The sequence below is a fragment of the Pelmatolapia mariae genome, linkage group LG14 (assembly GCF_036321145.2).
Source record: "Pelmatolapia mariae isolate MD_Pm_ZW linkage group LG14, Pm_UMD_F_2, whole genome shotgun sequence".
Taxonomy (NCBI): Eukaryota; Metazoa; Chordata; class Actinopteri; order Cichliformes; family Cichlidae; genus Pelmatolapia; species Pelmatolapia mariae.
The window spans coordinates 32569819-32594164 of NC_086239.1; the positions used below are offsets into that span (position 1 = coordinate 32569819).

General features: G+C 38.0%; 1 protein-coding gene across 9 annotated transcripts in view; it reads left to right on the forward strand.

The window, feature by feature from the left end:
- Positions 1 to 228: 228 nt before the first annotated feature.
- Positions 229 to 24346, forward strand: part of tenm4 (teneurin transmembrane protein 4) — a 147149-nt gene continuing 123031 nt past the window's right edge. For 7 of the 9 annotated variants that reach the window (XM_063494318.1, XM_063494319.1, XM_063494322.1 and 4 more), the window contains exon 1: positions 229 to 686. The gene's annotated coding sequence lies outside the window, so the exon portion shown is untranslated. The remainder of the gene's footprint in view (positions 687 to 24346) is intronic. The other 2 variants (XM_063494324.1, XM_063494325.1) reach the window with 1 other exon arrangement.

Sequence of the window (24346 nt, forward strand, 5' to 3'; positions counted from 1 at the left end):
TCTCTACTCCTTTAAAATTGTTATCTATCGAATATGTTTCTTAGGTTTTCCATGTCTGGTGGAAAATAGGATGAAACATAATGTGTTGAACATAAATAACATTAGGGCAACACTCCCCCCCCCCCCTGTAGGGTTATTACTAGAGCGATTTTCCGCGGAGAAAAACGGGCAGATATAGCGGCAGTAGCCCATACCGAAGGGGGCGACCACGCACAGTCGCTCACTCATCTATTCTCCAAACTCGTAATTGTAAATCGTGAGGGACCACGCAGCTTGCCATTCCCCAGCACGTCGGCTGGCGTGTCACCTTATCTCCCACTCTGTGTTCGGGGACTGTTTAACATATTTCTCCCTAAGGATTTTGAAGGCGTTCAATTAGGGCTGTGCATGTAAATGGGCATCTTGGACGGCTGCCTTTCTCGTCCATGTGTGCTGCTTCTCTGAGAGCACTGTAAGCAGCTGCAGCAACAGCAGCGGCACCTTGGAAGAGCAGGAGGAGGAGGATTTCTTTCAGCCGTACCGTGTCGTGCACAGTGGAAATACTCCGGTTACTATCAAAACGAAAGGGAGGGAAGAAGAAGACGGCGGCGAAGTAGAAGCATAAGAGCTTTTGGGGGAGCAATCCAGACTGAAATAGCGAATTGTCAACGGGACAGGCCTGCTACGTTGGATGTGTCTTCAGAATGGTAAGGTTTATTTTACTGATTTTTGTGTGTGTGCCTGTGTTGCAGAAAACAGGGTCAGCGGCACACAAACATCATGCAGCAGCGGAGCAAAAACGGACAACTAACGCACGGAGCCGCGATCACTTCCACTACAGACGTGTGTTGTTTTTGAACATAGCGTTTGATTGTGCTGGCTCTTTGTAAATCTGCCCGTTTTGCTTTGCACGTTAAGAAGAGCGAGCGAGCGAGAGATTAACGGGGGCTTCGTGAGCGGTGCAGCACGGTAGGTTTACCTGCTCCTCGGTTTTAGCAGCTCAAAGGGTTTGCAGACCGCCTTAACATCGCGCTGTGTAGATCTGACATCGAGCAAAAGGATCAAAAAGTCCATACTTGCTTTTCCTGGCAGGCTGAGGATTAGGAATGGCTGCAGCGTGTCCTAAATGATGTGAGGTAGGCACATAGATAAAGATGTGGAAGGACTGAATTTAGGTAGATTAAAATACTGTGATGTATGACTGTAAGCCTAACCTTGTGTTGTACAGTGACTGCCTCTAAGAGTAGGCTGCGACATTACATTATGTTACAAGTCATTTATTTATTTATTTGTTGTGAAAATCACGGGGCAAATGAATGGGTTTGAAGTGGCTGGGACCCCCCCCCCACACACACACACACACCTTGTCTTTTTTAAAAATACAGGTGGGTCCATATTCAACTTTGTAGAAGCCTTAGTGGAGTAGCAGTACCAGCCTAGTGAATTGTGTCGGCAGCTTTTAAATGAAGCATGAAGCAAGGCCCAGGGAATACTGCATAGCTGATTTGCTGCAGCATAATAATAGTAATAATATTAATAACTAATAATATTAATACAGGGCGTGCTTTGGTCTTTATAGACACACACACACACACACACACACAGATATAAGTCACAATATAACTGTAACACAACATCACTGTAAATTTAATACTGTTTCACTCTGACTTTTTATAAAATTAATCTTTTTAAGTTTCCAAAGTTGAGCCCTCCAAGCTGGGTTATCACACAGGGTCACAATCGAACCAACTGAATTAACTAAGGTGAATAAATAAATCCCCTTATTTAAATTAATGCAGCATACAAACATTTGCGAGTGAAGGGCACTCAGACTCGGCAAGTTGTGAGGCTAACACACACACCCACACTTCTGAGAATAGTATGCTGCTCGTAGATTTTTGGCCTCGTGCTACATCATAGTGATAGATTTTGTCGGGTTGCTAATGATGTCTAACTAGAAATAAAGTCATACCAAAGAATTGTGTAAAAAAAATTAACACAAAACATAAACTGATATCAAACAGATTAGAATGCATTTGTCATGCATTTGAATAATCAACCATTTGCCACTCTTAAAGTCACATAGTCTGATAAGTAGTAGTTGGTTCTAAAAAGTGAAGTTTCCCTGTCAGAGGGAACATTTTTAAGAATGTTTATAAACTGAGAAAAGGTACTGCAGTGTTTCTTGTCTCTGCTGATAGTCCAGCTTTTCTCAAGACTTGCTTTAGTCAACCAGAACATTAAGAAACTACTCTGTGTACGTGGCGAGATTACACAGAACAGAACTCACGAGTGACATTGGCAGTAGCGGGATGAGTGACCTCTGATATGAGAGGTTAAAGCCAGGGGAATCCAGGGGCCCTCTGTCCTCTATGGCAAGTGTTTGGAGTGAACATCAAATGAGAAGTCTGAAGTTGTTAGGTCCCGTCGAGGTTAACCTTTGTAGAACAGGGCTGCATTCTCTCAGTTGTCTTTGTCGTGCTGATGAGCTCTGAGAAGCAGTCTCAGCACTAGTTCTCTGCATGATAAGAGGGGGAACAGCCCTCCCTTTGTGGTCACAAATGAAAAATCTGTTGCATGTCTTTTCGCCTTAGTTGTCATTTTATTGTGAACTGAATGCGCAGCTATTCTCCAAGGGACAGATGGCTGAAAGAAAGATGACATCAAAGTTGTGGTTGGACCTTGTTATATTCTATAACCGATTGTTGTGTTTGAACTAATGTTGGCAGTGTTCAGGGGCAGAAGGATGACAGAGAGGAAACAATGAAATGCTTCATTCCCCATGGAGTTTTCCAGGGGGGATATTGTGTATTTCAAGTAATAATTGTTGTAGGAACTGTAGCATCATCTAGGGAGCGAAAATGATAGCGTGTTTGGGTGAAGAGTACGTCCTCTTTGATCAGTGGGAAGAGCACGACGATAGACAGAAGGTCACATCCATTTAAATGATGGATCCATTATTTAAATGGACAGGAACACAGCATTTACCTGTTTTGCTCGACTAAAAACCTTAAATTGATCAGGGTGTCAATAAAGTCAAAACTACTATCTGTGATATTTCTCTGTATATTATTTCTCAGTTTTTTCTGCTAATTTATACAGTGTGTGATCCACATGCTTTTTCATCTTAGAAGCTCTGAGTGCAATAAAGGCAGAGGTGAATTATCTAGTGTGGAGCATTATGTTTAGTTGAAGCTGCAGTCTGTCATGCTGTGATTTATCACATATAGAGCTAATGGCTAGCTGTCACGATTACACGACATGAAAGCTAAGCAATACGTGCACACTTTTCTCACTCAAGCATGCCCACACAAACGCACACACGCACAAACACCTCTTTTTTTTTTTCTAATGTTGACACGCCAGCTCCAGACTTTGCGTGACAAGTCGAGGACACTGTAAAAATCAAAAGCATGTGGTGCTACCAAATGACCAGCTAATCAAGCATAGCAGTTCTTTCTGGAAAATCAGACTTCCTCCTTAGTACTACTAATAACACTAGATCAGATCTCTCTTTTGTGAATTTTATGCTGAATCATTCTAATTGGACGTGCACAAAACTGAAGTAAAAGAACACGGACTTGTCAACCTATCCTGACTTTAAAAATAGAACTCTTTTTTTTTTTTCGAGGCAGTCTGTTTTAGTGCTTTTAGAAAGCTTCATGGGGTTTGTTGTGAGTTGGTAAATCAACAAAAATGTGAAGTGACAAGTGCCTGAAAAAACTGAAAAAGCTAAGGACTTTTTAAACAACTAAAGAGGCTGAAAATTGCAATGCAGAGCAGTTCCCAGTTGAATTCACCTTGGTGGTTTCGGTTCCTTGAAAAAACATACCTCAAGAAGTTAACTTTGATCCTGCATCGCTGCTGTGCCGACTGCATTGGGGCCCATTTCACTAGGTAAACAAAGAGAAATCCAAAAGTCCCAGATAAAAAAAAAAGAGAGAGGTTCTTTTTTCATTTAATATTATTCTTTTATAGATTTATTAATGAAGGGAAATATGAACAAACAAACATTTGATCTCACATCAGGTGTGCTGAAATCCTTTGTTTGTTTGAATGTGTGTTGCAGTTTATGACATCATTTAAAAAAAGAAGTGGAATCTTACACCTGTATGGGGCTTTGAAAGTCAGAATCACTCAAAGTATTCGAGGAGTGAGATTGAGGGTGAAATTATGCACTTGAGCCCCCGGACACAGGATAGTATTTCTCCTCTTGGGAACACGGCAACAGACTCCCCTTTGTGTCCGACATTTCATAGTATGCGTGTAGCAATTTTTTAAGATGACTCTCGCTGCTGCAGAAGCTAATGACAACTTGCAGGTGTTGTACTGATTATCCTTACAAATTCTACTTTGATATATGCTTGTCTGCTCAGTGGCACAACAGAGCACTAGCCTGTTTTTCTTATGCTGTACTACGTTATCCTCCCATATCTGATTTCATTTTAGATAGAAAAGAAGAAAAATCAAAGTAAAGTGGTTAGTTGAACTAAGGGCACATTTATAGTGATGGCCATAGTTCATGCATTAATCATCTTTTATGGCTTAAAACCAGCAGTTCTGTTGTACAGAGACTATTTTGTATATTTTTTTAAGTGAAATTTCTTACCAGTTGCTGTTATTTTATGTGTTGTTGTTGGATATAACATTATTGTCTATGCCACTGATTTGATTTGAAAAGGATGAAGAAAAAAAATAGACTTTGTTAAAGAAATGTAACATCATTGGCAGCGGCTGTTTCTTTCTTGCCACTGGCTACTTGTTGGTCTGTTTCCTGCTTCTGCAAATGACATGTTCAGATCACCAATTCGTGTACAGTAAACACCCTGGGCAGGCTCATGATTATAACCACAGGGTGTCTGAATGTAATAGCTAAAGTCATTAACTTAGCACCAGAGTATATCTTTTTATTTTAATTAGAGACAAATCAAAGGAAGGTTGAAGGAGACCTCTCCTTCAAACTTAAACTATACCCTGAATAAATAATAGCTGCCAAAAATCAACATTATAATTTTTAATTGCATTAGATGGTTATATAAGATGTGTCAGAATTTGAGCTCTCCCATAAAGCACAAATTTCAAACGATTACTTTAGGCCAAAATTACAGAGAGCTAAAGCAAACAAACAAAAAAGAAATAGATAAAACAAAACTGCAGCTGTGTTCTCAAAAACAATAAATAAAATTATTTCATATCATATATTTCAATTTTATTGATATCAGCTGCCTTTTCTGCTCTCTCGTATCACAAAACCTTACATAACGCCTGTCTCCTATCGTTCACTCACACTTTCACTTCTACTTTAGGTTACAGGTATGGATTTCTTTGTAACCCCAACCGGTCGCAGCAGATGGCTGCCCCTCCCTGAGCCTGGTTCTGCCGGAGGTTTCCTCCTGTTAAAAGGGTGTTTTTCCTTCCCACTGTTGCCAAAGTGGTTGCTCATAGGGGGTCATATGGTTATTGTGTTTTTCTCTGTATGTATTATTGTAGGGTCTGCCTTACAAAATAAAGCACCTTGAGGCGACTGCTGTTGTGATTTGGCGTTGTATAAATAAAATTGTATTGAATTGAATTGAATTGAACATGTGTGCATACAACATACAACCAGTCTGATTTTCTTTTAATAATGTGTAAGTCACCACAGTGCCTCAACAACTTGTATTCTGTCATTTTATAACCTTTTCTCGTGTTTATCTAAAAATGCAGGCTTAGTACTGTGGCAGTTTCTGCCTGTGGATAGAAAATGGTATTAAATATTTTTTATTTATCAATATATTCTATTAGAATAAATGTTATCTTGACAACACTTCATTGCTTAAAAAAATCTGTAAATGCTATTAGAAACTTAGTTCTAGAGTAATTCCAATTATTAGTATTACCCAGGATTTAGAAGTTAGAACTTTGAAATGCATAAATCTCGAACATCTTAGTCTGCTTTGGTATCCTATTTTCTTTTTCAAAAATTAGAGGAAATTTGCATGCAAAGCAAGCATAAGCATGGCTTAAACTGACAGGATCTCATTCCCACTTTTAAATATGGTTCTGGACAAGTAATGGGACGAACGACCATCTCAGTAGGGTCATTAGATCTGATGGTTGCCTTGCATGGTTGTTAACAGCCAAATAATATGAGGCCATTTTAGAGGACCAGGTGCACTTAGTGCAAACACTGTTCTCTGAGCTTATCTCCATATTCTCAGATGATAATGCCCCCAGCATATTCGGCACGCCAGGATATAGTCAGGTAGTTTCATGATAATTTCTCACTTGTCCTTTTTTAAGAATGTCAAATTTAACAGTTAAAGAAAGGGTGTTGGTGCTCTCAGGATCTTTGCCAGTTAACAGTTGCAAAATGTGGTTATACCAAAAATATGCTGTCATTTTAAACAGTTCATCGTTATATTTATATTATTATTATTTATAGTTGTATTGTTCAGCACTTTGGTCTACCAGGTGTGTTTTTAAAGTGCTATATAAATAAATGATGATGATGATGATTTCATTGTTATTTAAATACAGCTAAATCACAACAACAGTTGCCTTCATCTACTTTATACTATAAGGTAAAGACATTGCAGTATTACAGAGAAAAACCCCCAACAATCATTCGATCCCCTATGAGCAGGCTTGTGCAACAATAGCAAGGAAAAACTATCTTTTAATAGGAAGAAAGTTAGGCTCAGGCAGGGGCAGGCAATTGCCTTGACCTGTTTTGGGTGAGGGGAAAGAGAAGAGAAAAAGGAGACGGGACAAATACACATACAGATTTTTTTCCTTACAACCATCAACGTCTTTTCCAGGAAGATAGCGGTCGAAACAACAATTAATTTTTAAAAATTGAATGTTATTTTTTTCTTGACTAGAATTGCAGTATAATCTAATAGAAATATAGAGTTAGATCACACATGAGGAAAAAATCTGAATTCTAACATGCTTAGATTTATTCACGAAAGCATTCAATTACTCACTTGTACCCAATACAATGCTAGTTTGTGCCTTGCATTTTATATTGTTCTAATCCACGGGTTCCCCTGAGTTTTTACTCTTGAAGTTGATATGAGTACACTTATGTTGACTAATTATGTTAGGCTAAATGATTCATTGCTGTATGTCAACAAGGTTAACCATGACTTGAAGTACTACAGCTGGTATAGCCTACATTTGTCTTCAAGCAAGAATTGGGAAATAAATTCCCCTGGGTCTCTTGTCACCCAAAGCGTATGCAGAGCTGCATGTCCACAGCTCAGCTGTTTCCTTGAAGGTTTAGATGCACTACATAAACCAAAACCAAATCTTGGTAAGGCTCACTAGATAATAATCACTCTATTGAGACCAGTGAAATGGCTTTGGTTTTAAGTAGAATTTGCTCAAATATTTGAACAAAATATATTAAAGCAAGTGCAAAACAAAATGGACCATTGAGGCAGCAAATTAAGCAAACTGAGATGGTCCACAGCCTAAAATGTGTCATAAATTGAATGTCAAAGTGGGAATTATCAAGCAGTTTGGTCTAAAAGAGCAGATTTGACATCCCTGGCCTTCCAAACCTTTGTTTGATTGCCCATCATGCACTAAAAAAAATCTACACTGATGGAGAAAAATTGAGGCTGACCATTTCAAACTGCTCCCAACTACTGCTCACAGACTTACTCTGCCCAACTGTCGGGTCAATGTGTTTTACACCACTTGAGTTAAATGCAGTGCAGCAATTTGCCCCACTCACATTGTTGCGTGTATATACTGTGGCCTGCTACAGCTATGGACAGTAGATGAAAAAGCTAGTAATGTGATGATTGAACCTCAGCTCATGTTGAGCTTGAGAAAGTGACAGGAATTATAAGATGTCCTTGCAGTGTTTGAAAGTCGCATTATGAGGGTGATTTAGCTGGCAGGCGTCACGTTCCTTGCATCTATCACACTAACAAAGTGGCATCTTATATTTTCTGTGTCTTCGAATCCTCCCATCAGAACAGCGTCCCTTGTGGCATTTCATCATGACCAGGATAATCTTATGCAAGATAGTGAAACAGCAGTTAATTTGCAGGTAATTAAACCCTAGTGATTTACAGTTGAAAAAGCAGCATATACAATAAGAAGTCAATATGGCTATATAATGTTATGAATAATAATAGGGTCACAGCAATGCCAGTGCTGTACTTATATTTGAATCACTGCACGGATTTATAGGGGGTGCTGACACAGAGCTCTGAAAATCGAAAAATGAGTTCATGTCCTTACTGTATTAGTTTGGTTTTTCAGAAGTGCCATCCACCCAAGTCCAAACACCCTTTGCTTTGTGTAACTGTCCCAGGCTCATGTTACAAGGTGCAAGAAGGAACAGCATTGCTGAAGGCAAAGACTTGATGCCAGTTTATTAAAGCAACCACCTTCTGCTGTGGCTTACCCTGTCTCCTCTTCTAAAAATTACTATGCCATCCAATGAAACTCAATTCTCAGGCACATTTTGAGGGAAGCATATTTTGTCTAAGCCTTAGTACCTTTCTAATACAAATAAATTTCATCTTTAAATAACTTAAAAATTTTACATTTTGACAAAGTCTGCGTGAGGAGTGGTTCAGGGATAACCGACATTAAGTTTAACTCTCATGTTGGGTTGTTGGTTCTTAGTCCCTTTTTTACGTTTAGGCTAGAATTAGTCATCAAAATCATGTGTTTAGGTCAACAAAAAGATAATGGTTTTGGTTAAAATAGACTTTTTCACAGCATCAACTTTTTTTTGGAAGCTTCTCCTCCATTTTCTAGGTTTCCAGGGTTACATGTCCCGCTCATCTAATGTAGGTGTAAGATTAGGTAAGCAAGAACATCAATTGCAATGATATGTTGATTACACGCATATTTATGAAATGTCTCAAACCATACATTTCGTGAGAATTGAAGCGCAAGTGAGAAGACAGTTTAACGTATGGGAATAACCTGCTGTGACAGGTGGTAGCAGGCCTTGTTACTACCCTGATTTGAAAATTGAAGACTGTAGATTGTGCCTGGTCTGGAACAAACATAGCTGTTATTTAGTCAATGCTCAGCAGAGATGTTTTTACCAAACTGCAGTGCCTGAAAACAGATCTGAATGTTTTCTAATTTTGTAAATGCAGTATTTGAACTTTTTGTTTGTTTCAGATTAATGAAATCTACTCATGAAAGGCTGGATTACAGTGTTTAGTTGTGACAATGGTTAGCAGGTTGTTGGGCAACAAAACATACATGCCGTAGTGTAGATATACTATATTATATTATATCTTAACTTATATTGCTCAAATTTGGCTTGAGATTGATTAAGGTCTTAGTAGGCATCGTGATTACTTGGGAGTTTAAAGTTTTACTCTGCAGTGCTACAGACTGTTTGTAAGATTTAACTTCAAAGTGCTTGACTTCAGTCCTGAATCCCTCTCTAATCTCACACTAATTTGTTGCTTTTAGTTTAAGCTATGATTGCTGTGACAGAGACATTTTTAGAGGATGTGATTTAGGACTACATGAAAGGGAAGATGCAGGACATTTAGAAGCTTATCATACTCCTGACTGATTAAGCCTTTTTTTTAAGAAATTAAAAACATTTTCAGATCAGAGTGTTTTTATAAGGTTGGCATCCACTTGCTGTCAGCATCTGTTAGTACTTTGTCTTCTGAATTATATGTCCAAGACTTTATATGCTTCTAAAATGTAGAAAGAGCTAATATGAACTGTTCAATTCTTGTACTGTATGTATTTGGCTATTAGTATAGGGATTTGCATGTTTGTGTGTATGTGTGTTTGTGTTTGGCAGGGCATCTCTTTTTACTTTAATATAGGATTATAATATTTAAGTGTCATATGGATAAGAGCCTAAAAGTATGTTAATTCAGCTCATGGATAAGAAGAGCACTGTGGGGTTTACTGCCAGCTGCTACCTGAACGCAGTTTTATTTACCTTTGTATGCCTGGGGAACACTTACCATGGGGTAATATAGTCTGCCTGTAGCCATCAGTAGAGCTCTGGAAACATTTATTTACGGAAAGGACTGGTGAAATTATCTTTTAATTTCTCTGAGTCTTACTAATCCAACTAATCTGATGTTGTTTCAGGAAGGAAACAATCCCCTTTGGTTTTGATTTTGTCTATGCGAGTGTCACTTGGTGTCAAGGTTCTGCTTTGTAGCTACTGAAGTTTAACTACATGGGAAGATTTTCTGTGCCATAAAGTTCTTGGTCCAAACTTCTGACTGAAAACTGGTTGAAACTGGCTGGTTATATCTGAGTCATCAAAGTCCTGTCAACAGCACTTTCTTTCATCACCCAGTCAGACACCATCGTGACATCCGTGACATAACATTATGATTGTTTGGAAAAAAAAGAAAGAAAGAACCCAGTCCCTTTTAAAATTTTCCTTCCAAACTGAATTCAGATTCCACAGATTTGCAAGTTTTTTAAATCAAATGGCACTAAAAGTCTTTGTTCCTTCAGAAAACTGGCATTTTTAAAACCTGCTGCATATTGCACCCGCATTGGGGGGATTTCAGGGGCAGGGAAGTGCGGAAAAGAAGTTGTCAATATATTTTGCAAGTGTTAGGCAGCAAAGTGGAGTGATAGCTCTCAAGGGGGATGGCCTTAAGCTGTTATTCTATAAATATTAATAAAGCCCACTAGCCTGCCTGGAAGGAAGCTAGCAGTTTGCTCATGTCACAGACAGGGCTTCAATGTGACAAGTTGTGAAAAGAGTGACGAGATGGCAAGGAAGTGGTAAGATGACATTTAGTGACAGGCCTCATTGTTCAAAAATGAAACATCATCACTAAAAATGGAAGCTATGTTTGCTGACCTGTCCCATACAAAATTCAAATACAGAAAACAATACAGGTGTGAGTTTTATTTACTTTACAGTAACCAACAAAATACATAAATCACTGTAAGAAGCTTTGTAAACATTGATTGACATGTGTTTATGCGATCACCTACAAGCTGCATTAGCCATTGTGATTGCAAACATATTTTCACAGTGGACTACTTGACACAAACACATGTTTTACTAATGTGACTTGTTACCCTGTGTCTGACTTATGTTCGTAAAAGTGTCTGCAATCTGGTTATTGTGGCTTGTACTTTTGTTGTTATCGGAGCACTTGAAACTTACAGTGGCCTGTTTATCCACATGGCTGCCTAACTGGAAGAATAATGGAACCAACAATGCAGACAAGAATAGAAGATTTTGGCTGCTGCTGACATTGCTCTGCCAAGATGCACTTGTTGTATGCAGCAAAGACTAAGCAGCAACACAGCGCTTTGGCATGCTCGTAGATGCAAAGCATTTGCTTTGTTTGTATTTCTTTCATGAGCTACAGTAGCCTACATGCAGATGTTGTTTTATTGAGAGTTTAGAACAACAGAGGCGAAAATTAAGCCATGAAAGTGATATTGATAGGCATAAAAAGGAATATAGAGAAGTATACACATATAGTGTGTTCGTGTGTGTGTTATTTAAACGGTTGTTTTCCCCCCAAACACTTTATCCAAATGCTGCTTTGACACGGAATAATAAAATATCACTTTTACATTAATAAAAAAATATATATATTGTGATATAATGTGTCTTTCTATTAATCAGCACATCAATTTTTCCCATACTGTGGCACATCATTGTTATTAAATCAAGTGACATTGTTGTTAATGACCTGTAACTGCACCATTTCCTTTATGAATAGGACATGTTTTAATCCAAAGATTAAACTATTGCATATACGTACATGACTTCAAGATGGCAACAGCTATGGCCATTATGCATAAGCATCATTCTGCAGGCTTATGCTTAACCACAGTATTTGTGTTAATGGTGTTTCACACTAGTGAGGAGATAATTCCTGTGTGCCAAGGTGTAAATCTGAGCAGCTTTGATTTTAAGCACTTTAACATTCAAGATGAGGGTGTAATTTAGTTGACAAAAAGCTTTATTGCCAACTTATTTAATTCCTGTATGAAAATCTGGTTTTTAATATGGCTTGGCTATTATAAAATTGCTTATCTTTCTCAGTAATTATGACCTATCTGGAAGAAGTCATTTTTTATGATGCACTCAGGGTCAAAATTGTATCATACAAAATGGTGTTGCACTAATTATATAAGCAATCATCAAAGTAGACTAGTAAATGAGCAAATTTGACTTGACCTGCTAGTTTGAAGTTCTTTTCAAATAATCAACCAAAGCTGTGATGTTTAAGACCTCAGGGAATACTTATCTTGCCAAGTTGTCTAGGCAAGCAAATCCAAATCCTATACAGGAGCACATATAGTACTTACCATGTAGCTCTTAATACTCTACTGGAGTAGGCGTGCGTAGTGATTACAGAACATACAGTAGAACCTTTACGATCTGTTTCGTACTTCAGTGTATGTGTTTTTTTTATTGAGTCAAGATAAAAATGTAGATTTTTTTTTGTATTGTCTTGTAAAAATATATAAAGTGTACTGTATATATAGTGTATAAATAGGCCTACAGGACTCAACCCATTTACAGCACATTTGTGGAACTAAGCAGTTTGTGTACAAGTAAACTATGTTCAAACTGAATGGACATTCTGTCTTTTCTAAGAACTCTTGCAAATCCTCTATTGGCAGATGCTCATGTGGCTAGGTCCGCATACTGTGTCAGTCACAAAGCAACCATAATGACAGTGCAGACATTGCAATGTGATTGTTTTCATTAAAAGGGCTGCGAGCTGCTCAATTTGGTAATGCTGTTTGTCCGAAACATGTACCCTCTGTAACTACAAACATTTTTTTTGGTGAAGTGTTTCTTTCACTTATTCTTTGTAGTATTTATTGATTTAGCAATGAATGTACTGAAATATCAATTTTGGATGCTTTTAACAAACAGTCAGCACTCCACAATTTATCATTTTCAGCTTCACAACAAAAGCTTTGTAGTGGTTCTCCAGTGGAGGGCTTTTATTTTGAAGCCCTTAGGCTTTTACAGTATTTCATGACAACTCAGTCAGTAGGTTGAATTGTCGTAAATCAGAACATTTGCTATTATCTGTTTAACTGGAAATGCAGGGACAAAACAAATTCAAAAGGACATTGACTCCCATGTTACTCTGGAGCAGAAGTAAATAATCAGATTAATAATTAGATAAAGATGTTGTGCCAATCTATACCCCATGATGCTCACACAACGCATCATGGCGTGATAGTTTTCCCAAGCCGGGATCATTATGTGACATCAGGGTGGTCACCCCCTACTGTGAGGATGCAGTGTAAATAGAACTTAGTGTGGCATGCAGTGTTGTGGCTGTGAAAAAATCCCCCCAGCAACATTAAGCCTGCACATAGTCAACCTCATTGAAACTTAAGCTGCCAACTTTTGATGTGGATGAGATGATTTACATTCATGCATAGTTAGCTGGAAGCAACAGAGCTTAGAGTCAAATATCAAACTCAAAATGCATTAGATTTATGTTACCTTTTGCCTTTTTGAAAACCATACATTTTCATTTTTATTTCATTAAAAAACTAAAATATTATTTTTCAGTAGTTTGTTATGCTTAGAAAAAAAAACAATACAAAAACACTTTCCATACTTTATTTTTACATATTCATATACAGGTGTCTATGTAAACCTGTGAAAGACTAAGTACATGCTTACTGCTTCCTGTTGTATCTGAATAAACTACAAGACTTCTGGAACGATGTCTTTTGGAAAGACAAGAGCAAAGTGGAGACGTTTGGCACCACCAAACACAGTATATCAGCACAAACACCGCATAGCAACTGTCAAACACAATGGTGGAGGAGTGATTCTTTGTGCTTTTTGCACAGCCACAGGACCTTGGCACCTTGCAGCTATCGAGTCGACCATGAACTCAAAGTATCAAAGCATTCTAGAATCAAACATGAGGGAATCTTTCCAACAGCTAAAGCTTGGCCCAAACTGGATAACGCTACAGGACGATGATCCCAAACACACCAGCAAATCGGAAAAAGAAGAGAGTCGAGGTGTGGCCCGCTAAAAGTCAAGATATCAACGACTGAAATACTGTGACAAAACCTTAAGAGAGCTGTGCTTATAATGTAATGAATGCTTGTAAACCTCAATAAGAGGTAAAGAAGAGTGGGTCAAAATTATTCCACAATGATGTGAGGCTCTGATGCAAACATAAAGGAAATGATTACTTCAAGAAATTGCTTCTAAAGGTGGTTCTACATGCTATTTAATCACAGTGTACTTACCTTTTCAAAGTACTGCACAGAGTCCTATGAAACCCTTTTTCCACTGACTGTATGTGCATACAGAGGAGTTTTGTGTAGCAGTCGTCAACATTTCTATTGTTGAAACTATTAAATAAGAAATTCGCAACCACTTTACAAGGAAGATAATATTTTGTTTGGGTGACTGAACTCATTTTTCCCTCGCAGAGATCCCTGCATCATACACATACACTCCATTTGCTGTTAAGTATTTTCTTAGAGAAAAATCTGTTGCACAGTAGGACTTTATCTTAACCAGTTAAAAAGTTTAAAGCAATAGTATGTTTCAAAAAAATACATTTGAGAACATATCATGACAGATGCATTGCAATAGTATGCGGTTGCAGAGCTTCGATTAACTGCTTCTGTGGTATTTTGTTTCTGGCAGTATTCAGGTAGACTTAGATGAAAGCTGTTTGACTCAAAAGCTTTGCTTCTGGATTTATTTTTAGAAATTGGACTTTCGCACAGCATATGGAAACGCGGTTCTTAGATTATGCTGTATCATAAGCAGTGGATCAGAGTGACGTCTGATTAAAAGTGCCTTTTGTATGCAAAATCACTAGTCACTCAGGTTAAATGATACCTCACCTGAAATCTTTTGAGTGTGAAATCACTGCATCAAAAGTAACAGCAGCTGTGGTTAGTCAACAAATGTTTTTGTATTTGTGCTGTCATTTTATTGCATGGCTTTTGGAACATTGTGAAGACACTGCACCCACTTGTGATATTGCTTTTCCAGAAAAGAAAGGAACTTTCACCATCACTGGTACGTCAGATTTTGAGTATTGTTTTACAGTTACACGTATTTCTTTGTACATATAACTATTAGTAAACATCATAAGTAATGTTCAAAATTGCTGTTGCAATTCCTGCTGAAGGAAGTTACTGGTCATAAAAATCGTTTGATGGTCCTGTGCACCGACACATGACCTTTTACACAATAATGCAATGTGTTCTTGGATCAGAGAGCTTATTCTTAATTTCACAGCCAGCTTGCATTTTCAGAAATCCTATTTGCAGGCTAAAGTATTTTGCTGTCATTTTTATATGTAGTACATGTGCACTGCTGAATAAGTAATGGGGGTTGCCACAGCATGCATGCATTAACACTGTAGATCACCAGAGTTGCTCAATGCACTTCAAACCCACTAACTCTACTGAGTGCCCTCACAGCCTCTTCCAGTTCGAAAGCATCTGCTTTAAAACGGCAGAAAGTATTTTTATGTAAAAATACATGCACCCTATCAGCCTAAATCATAAAGTGGCACTGCAAAATAGAAGAACCCCAAGCACCCTCTCACTCTGGTGAAAAAGAGACGGCAGACCCAGAAGCTGTGAGTGAAAATGAGTGATATGTATGTACAGTTTCCTGATGTCACTTTTTGAATGTTCCTGTAAGATTCTTGCAGTTTAAAAAAAAATTCTATCAGCCTACAAACTACTGGTTTAGAGGTGATGCCATTTGTGCATATGCTCTGGTATAACATGAGATTATATATGATGAAGCTTCTTGACCTAAAGTGACACCCATGTTGCACCATTCTTATCTTAAAGCTGTTGGTAAAGTCACTCCTTATTTAGCTGCTCCTGGCTGTAGGGTGTTCCAGCTGAACAACAGGCTTTGGAAGCTGTCTGCTCCCAAAACATGTTCAATACACATTGATCTAGAACTGTGTTGCCAAAATGTCACATTGGAAGTATAAGTGTTAACATAAGCCGCATGGTGCGCAATTCCTGTGACATGTACTGCTTGTTTGGAATTGGTTTAATGTTAGGAAACGAAATAATCTGACTGTCCTCAATTTTGTCCTTTAATTTCTGAGTATTTAAGAAAAAGTGATCTGCTTTAATCAGTAGTAAAAGAGCGCTGGCAACTCTCTGTCTCTCCCTCTTGCCCACTGTGCCACCCACACAATGCCTTGTGTCTGTATTGCTCAGCTTCTCTTTGTTCAATGCAGTGTTGTGTAAAATGACAACTTGGTGAAAATGCTCACTTGATTTTTGGGCTCATTTTAAAAGCAGAGGGATTTGCATTCCTCTTTTTTCCTTTTATATTTTTTCCTTTTTTTCCTTTTTTAATTATACTCATGGCCCAACCAGTAGTTTGATGAATCTGCTATTCCACGATTACCACAACTATGCCCAGTTTTCATCACTATCCATGATACGGTAGCATCACAGTTCTTATACATCCGATTTAACCAGCTCTTCTCTTAATTAATCTGCCTTTATGATTTCCACTTCAAATGTAAAACAAGCGTCAATAACACAAACATAATTTTGCACGTTTTAACCAGTGATGAATTTAATGCATGTTATTTTAATATTTTATCGTCGCTTCTTCCTAAGCGCTTTCGATCACTTTACAAAGATTAGCGTGCATTCAGTATAATATTTTAATTAATGCATTCAGTATTATGTTTTAATTAATGCATAATTTCTCTGTGAAACTGTGTTTTTATTGTTGCAGCTGAGCTGTTAATTGATTGTATGCTGCAGTCACCCAAGGTCAGTCTCTTTTAGAAGTCTTAAAACATGGCAGACTCCCAGAAACAATAAAGACCAGATGGTGCTAAAACATGTAAATTTCTCACAAAGACGTGTTGGTCACAACACTATATGGATGCTCTTCTAAAGAGTGCACTGAAGAAATATGTGCTAATAAAATGTGGAAAGTGCAAAAGAGTGTGAGATAAGGAAAAAAATGAAAACGCTCAGCTCAAAGTGCAATTTCTGTGCAGACTAATGTTGGTGTGAGTCAGACCTTTAGTTCCCTTTATTTTCTTCTCAGCCTTCTCAGCCGCTTTATTTAGAGGAATGCTATATGTGCCTGAATAGTTTTGCATGTGTTTGAACACACAGAGGAGCTTATGTGATTTAGATCATGACTGGGAACGGTCCTGGTTTGCTGAGTTAGAAGAAAGTCATAGTAAAAATGAAACCGCTGTTGTGTAGAACACAAGTTGACCTATAGCAGCAATTATTTATTGTTGTCATCTGGCAGGCTCATAACTCCTGTTTCAGTGATTTATTTTTATTTGTTAACGTCGGTTCAAGGACTTCATGTCGCTGTGTGGGCTGTGAACAGTGTTGCAGAAAGTTTTCACCAATTTTAAGTAACTTGAAAAGAAAATGATTAACAAGGCTGTTATAAAAAGAATACAGTGGTCTAGCCATCGCAAGTTTAAAACCGAGCAGATCATGCCTCTCAACTCAGTGAGTTCTCATATAAATAGTTGTTGGATATTTTAGACAAACCACTTGTCTGAAACCATAAATAAGCTATGCTGAACCATAATCGCAATCTGCTCATATAAAAATTTCTCGTGTTTATTTTCATGGTAAATAGTCTACACTATAAATTGAAACAAACTTTTAAGTGATCCCTTGTGAAAAATCTTATTGAAACCTGTTATTTTTAGAGTTTTGTTGTCATGGTTGGTTCTTTTCTATGTGGTGACTACAAGAAAATACATGTAGGAAGACCCAGTCTTTTCTTATATACACAATAAACTGCACATACCTGCGTATCACCGAACCCACAAGTAGTTTTTTTACAGGCAAATACTTTACAGTGCAAACGTTTTGAGCCTTCCCTTATTTCTTTATATTTTGCTTGGAAAATATAAAATAGCTGCAGCAATTTAATACAGTATATAATGCAAAAGGTGACTTTATACAATTCTAATGAGCTTGAAAGTCGACATTTTGGATGGCCATACATAGCCTGACTGCAAATATTAGCTGGACCAACCAAAGGGCCAGTTGTATCTCTTAGGTCCTGTGTCAGGACTTTGCTGGATTTTTTTTCCTGCAGTTTTCCAGTTTTCTTATTTTATTTTTAAGAACACATTGCACATATGCCAACTTTTCACCTATAGCTCTTTGGGAATCACCTCGTTGATGCAAAATGCTGTTCTTTTTCTGTCAAACTCAGTTATCTGTGGCATTTTTCATAGATTCAACTAAACAGACTGGAGCCAATTATGCATCTTTGTGGCAGGCTTATAGTACCAAAGTTTACACATGAATAATTTCCAGGTCAGTGTTAAATGGCTTAACAAACTGAAACTGAAAATCAGCTAATGTAGAAAAAAGAAAAGGAAAAAAAAAACAAAGTCAGAAAGAAATGAAGAGTAGTTCTAGACTTTTGCACAATACTGTACAATTTTTAAATTATTCCGAAGTTGATATGACATAGAAAACATCTACCATTCATTGTTAGGTCATTTTAAGCAGTTGCCTCCTCTAATATCCTGTTCAGCAACCGTCAGCACCACAGGGCTAAATCTATTTGGGTTGACCCCTGTCTTGCATGCATATAATAAAAATGCCATAGCATATTCCTTGTGTGAATGGCATTTTCATGCTCTGAGCCTTTTTGTTAAATGTTTACAAGAACATCCACTGGGGCAGAATCTGTAAACAACATATCTGGTGAGACTTTTTGTTCTTGATACGTATGAGAGATGTACATATAAATATGAAAATGCTGCTGTGTTTGCATTTACAGCATTTTAAAGCTCTACAAGGTTTTTACAACCAGGTTGTGTATTTGGCAGGGGGAAGGTAGCACCATACCATCTTTTTTCTGTTTGCATATGAATGAGAAAATAACTGGCTGCCCTTCTGATTGCATTTTATGTTTCGTTTTATTTGGATGGTTGTTCACTGTACTGCGCTACAAAATATATTTTCTGATGACTTTGAAGTATTTTCTTTTTAATGTTCTGACTCTTGGAACAGATTTGTTTTCACAGTTTCACTTTTGTATCATTGTATCATTCACATTCAATAATTATGTTTAGCTTCGTACGTTTGGCAGCTATCTGGGAATGGTAAAGTACATTGTGCTTTTGCAAATGTAGCAGTCTTCCTCCTTGAGTACTGAACTTGGGTCATGACTGATTAGTAATGCCTCATCTATCCTTGAATCATTTAAAGTGCCATGAGCATGTTTTGAAATGTAACATTTATTATTGCATTTGTCATCAAGGGATTGCAGAGATGAACAATCTAATTCTAGAATAAGTATCTCTTCATTTATTGATTCAGTTTCTGGTTCCTGACAAATAAAGCAATAGGTTAACAAGTTTTAGTTCATTTAAACTAAGTAATAAAATAATTACCTAATGTTCTATTTACTTTTTTATAGATTGGTTCTATGTTGCCTAGAGCCAGTGTCTACATACAGCTGTATTAAATTTCAAGAAAATAACAGAAATTTGATAAATAAAAATGTTGCCGTAAATGTCACCAAGTTCTCAAATGTTTTTTAATCTTAACACAAAAATCAAAGCACATGAATGCAGTGGATTTAAAGTCATTTCCAAAGATGCCAAGGAATTAGCAGTGAGTGATATTTAAATGTTAGTCTTAGACATTTAAGTTATACAATGAGTATTTTCCAGTCAGTTAAAACCAGCAAAGGAGAAGAAAGAGAAGTATAAACTCTAGGATTCTCTCCTGTGTCAAGGAGTGGTGAAACACCAGCCAATGAGGATTTGAAGGAAAAACCCTGCTTGTTTCAGAACTTGTTAAACACAGAGATGGTGTTAACATGCTTTGTTCCAGCACCACTGCACTACCCCCACCTACACACACACACACACACACACACACACACACACACACACACACACACACACCCCTCCTCCACTACTATATCCAAACACACCCCTTTTCAAAGTTGAGTAAACCTGCAGAGAAGCAGCGAAGGGAGCTTGGCCGTGATTTCAGTGCTGTGGAGGAGCCAGGGGGCCCAGGGGACACTCAGGTTACCAGCATCGAATCCTGCAGTATTAGCAGGGCACAGTGAAATAACAGCCTGCCATCTGGAACCTATGCTAAAGCCATCCTAGCCTTGCAGCGTTCAATCACACTGACCTCAATTAAGTGTTATTTGTTCAGTATTTTTATTCACTTCTTCCTTTGCCTGCAGATCTTTCTGTCCTGCGTTGTAATGTATTCTCTAACTGTGTCACATCCTGAGCAGAGAGTTTATGTTTTTCATGCAGGTCTTCTATTTGCATGAGCTTTCCCATTAAACTTTAAGCAAGTCCACCTCAGAAGAGGCTTCAGGAGAGAGCACCATGAGTGCAAAGGAATAAGCCTGGTCTTTGTGTGAAAGACATGCTGCATGGTATGCTTGGTAAGAGTGGGGTTTTTTGGTGAGGGCTCATGCTCATGACTCTACATGGTCTTTCTTGACCCCACTTAAAAGGGGGCATGATGAGTGCTCTTCAGCAGGTCTTTTCTCTTTTCAGCCTTTATGGTACTCACTTTCTGCATTCAGAAGGGAAAGTTTTACTGTGATGTCCGTCATCAGTTTGGTATGGACGAAGTTTATTTCCGATGTTCTCTAAAACACATTTAAGTATTCCATTATTGTTAGTTGCCGAGTGTATTAGATTTATTTTTAAGTGCAAACATAAAATAAAATTACCTTTTGTCTGTCTTCTGTGAAGTGCAGATTATAATTTTCAACCCCAGCATGCCAATATTTTCTTTCCTCAATTTGTTTCATTTAACTTGCGACACAACCTAAAAGAATAAAAAAAAACATCTAGTAAAATTTGATTTTTTTTTTTGTCTTTTAAGGTTTTCATTCAATGCAAAAATAATTTAAAAACAGGTTTTGTTTAACCAATAATGCTTATCATGATGTCAAATCATTAGGGTGTTATTTTGTTTATTCTAGATATTTAATTGGTACTGGATTGTTATTTATTCTGACCTATTTTAGTTCTTGACATTTGCTTGACTGGTGAATTGAGTCAGCCTGAGTTGTGGATTGCAGTTGAAATGGAGCCAAGCGAGTACATGTGTTTTGAAACACAACTTGGAACTGTATTAAAGTTGGTCACTACTCTGAAATGAATATAAAACCTTTGGGTCTTCGGTACTCAAATTTTGAATTGGTCTCCATGGCTACATTTCTCTCGCAGTTATTGCTCTTTCAGAAAAGCCAGTTTTAATCGCAGTTCATCGCCACTTAACAATTCACAAATTGGATGTGGTCTGACTGGCAGCAGTGGTTGGACACCCTTCAAACTAGGGTGAGGTTGGCAGTATTTTGAGAGACATGCCCACAGGAAAGGTGCCATACTGCTTTTTTTATACTGATGCTACTGAAAGTATTTTTTAATTAGAATCTATTATTTATTTGAACTTTTCACTATGTTTGGATTAAATCTTCGAAACTATGTAACAAATATAATGTTACACATCAGAGTTATTGAGTCATACTCAAGTGAGAACCCAAGTAGAGTGCAAAGTCCGTTTTGCTGCTGATTATCGGGACCTGGCAACATCAGAAATCAGATCAAATACTTCTGTGTACGGCAGTCAGAATTATCAAGGAATGCATTAGCAAGGGAGCGCAACCTTGGTTTACTGGTGATTAATCCCATCCACGTTGGGCATCAAGTAATTTAAATGACACATTTAACATTGCAAAAGTTTCTATCACTGTGCCTAACTTTTCAGTAAGGTTTTATCATTCAAGAGTCATACATCTTTGCTTTTCAGGTTAGATGCATTCTCACTCATAAAAATTTCATTTTGACTCCAGAGGTCTTTTTCCTTGATGCATGCAAAATATGCAAAAGTGGGAAAGAAAGAGAAAGAGGAGGAAGAAATGATACTGCTATCCTAACAGCAGAAAGTTAAAGCAGTGGGAGTTATTGTAGCCCATAAAAGACAATTGGCATTTTATTCAGAATAAAGTATTAGTCTCACATAGTGCACAGTTTGTATTTTATTTTTGTTTATTCTTTTACAAAGGATGTGTTTTCTTTAGTGTCTATCACCTGTGCCACAGTCAGGAATTCCAAAAAGAAACGAGAGGTGTATGAAGCCTCTCTTTCTTATCTCTATTTACTTTTTGTGATGAGTGAGCTCCGGTCAAAAATTGCCTGGTGCCGTGTGCCATGCTGTCAACATGTCACAGTACTGGCTGCATGCCAGAGATGCCAAGCAGGTACAGACTGTGCAGTGGGCATTTTGAATTGTCTGCTAAATATCCCCTGCTATCAGTGATAGACATCAATAGCAAAGTATGTCCTTAAAAGCCAAGAGACACATCCCGGAGGAATTCCCAAACAGGTGACACAGGGAACACTGCAGATGGCCTCTGAGCATGCTGCTATTTTTAGTGTACTTTTGCATAGATTTTCTGACTGAAGCGCAGGACATTATAACTACCCACCAAAGGTAGCATGCTGAAAAATACTGTGCAAGCATCAGTGAAGACCAAACCTTGATACATTTCATAATTAATAATAATAATGATAATAATAATAATGATAATAATACATTTTATTTGAGGGCGCCTTTCTAAAACCCAAGGTCACCTCACAAAGAGACAAAGATATCAATAAAACAGTAGATTGAACTAGATTAAAATAAATTAAAATAGAAAATAATAATAATAATTCTCATAATAAATAATATTCTTAACCAATCATGTACACAGACTCTGCCAGCCTACATTTTGGTAGCTTTACAATAACTTAATATCCAAGTCTGGAAGCAGTGCACCCCTGTATCCATTTGGTTAATAGATCCATTAAGCAGCATGGTGTGAGCCGAGTGCGGCTGCTGTGTGGAGCGCAGGCTGACGTGTTAATTCTGGGTAATTTATTACCCTGGGTGTCGACGGGCACGGCGCTTCTGACAGATTCTGTCTCACTGGGATCACCTCAGCCTGGCTTCCATGGGCATTGCCTGCTTAGCAGTGACTTCAGCATGGGGTGCTCACATCCGCTGATGCAAGTATGATGTAAAACCCTTTAGTGCAGGAAAACAACAGTGAAGATGCACATAGTGTGGCATTATATCAGACTGGCAGTCTTTGAAGATAGAAGGCTAAAAGCACACCTGTGGAGAGAGAGATGGTAATCAAATGTACTCCGAATGTTATAGGCACTTGCTGGCTCTCATATGGTTTTATTTATGGAAGTATCCTTTTCTGTCTAGGGCCGAGCTGTTATTAAATTACAAACGCTGATTGTGGCCTAGGGCTGTAGTGATCAATCCTAATTTACTCGGAGAATTAAATTTATATATAAGAGGATGCAGTGCCCTGCCCTGATAGATGAAAGGGCATTTCCCTCTTATGCGCAAACAATCAAAATGGCTTAAAAAAGAGACAATACATATGGGATTTTGATTTTTGTTGTGTTCTGTGTTTTAATAACATATAACACAGGGCTTTCGCTGGAGAATAAAAGCTGCTTTAAGGACTGATAATAGATAAGCCAAAAAAGAAAATGCACAGGCGTTTGTGCGTGAGGGTTTTTGCAGGCCTCAGCACTGTCTAATGTTCAGCCGGTGGGATCAGAGAGTGCAAACCTCTGGTGCCTTAGAGGCAGAGAAAGGGGATTGTGCAGGTCAACACAGCACTGCCAAACTACCCTTCAGCCATTTCATGTTATAATCAGTTGAGGGCAAATCAACATATGCAAACTCTTAGTGCCCCAAGAAAATCCTCTTAGAATTTTTGTCTGCACTGAGAGGATGGGAGAATGGATTTCTTTCTTCATGATCAATATTATTAGAGATTTCTTTTTTTTATGCAATTTTGCAATGCTCTGTTTTCAGCTCTCGAAAATGGGTGCTTTCTGTTTACAGTAGGCCACTGCAGCAGCCACGCCTTTTAAAACATTGCATCTTTATAGCCGGAGCTGTCATCCGGTCGATGATGAAGCTACAGGGTGATTAGCCCCACCCAGAGGCTGCTGAGATGGGAGATGTGGGAGGTGTGTGGTTGTCAAAGCAGGGCTTGTGGAGATGACTCAGTTAAGCACTTAAGAGTAAGATCATTGCCATGCAGGAACCCTTCGTCTAGCTTTGCTGCGTGTGCTGATTTTTTACTGTTGATATTGAACAGCTGCAGATTTAGTTGTCTCAACACGGTCGTGTATGCTTCTTGTTGTGCATCAGGTTATGGCATGCGTCTCATGTTCTCGAGCTGATTCATTTTGCAAAGTGCAGCTAAGATCTTTATTATTGCTGTTGTGAAGAAACCTAATGACTGCAGTTTATGTGATTGATTGACGCTTTTATTATATACAGCACCTTCTAAGGTTCAGTATTGTACTTTGATCAAAGATGAGAATGCATCTGC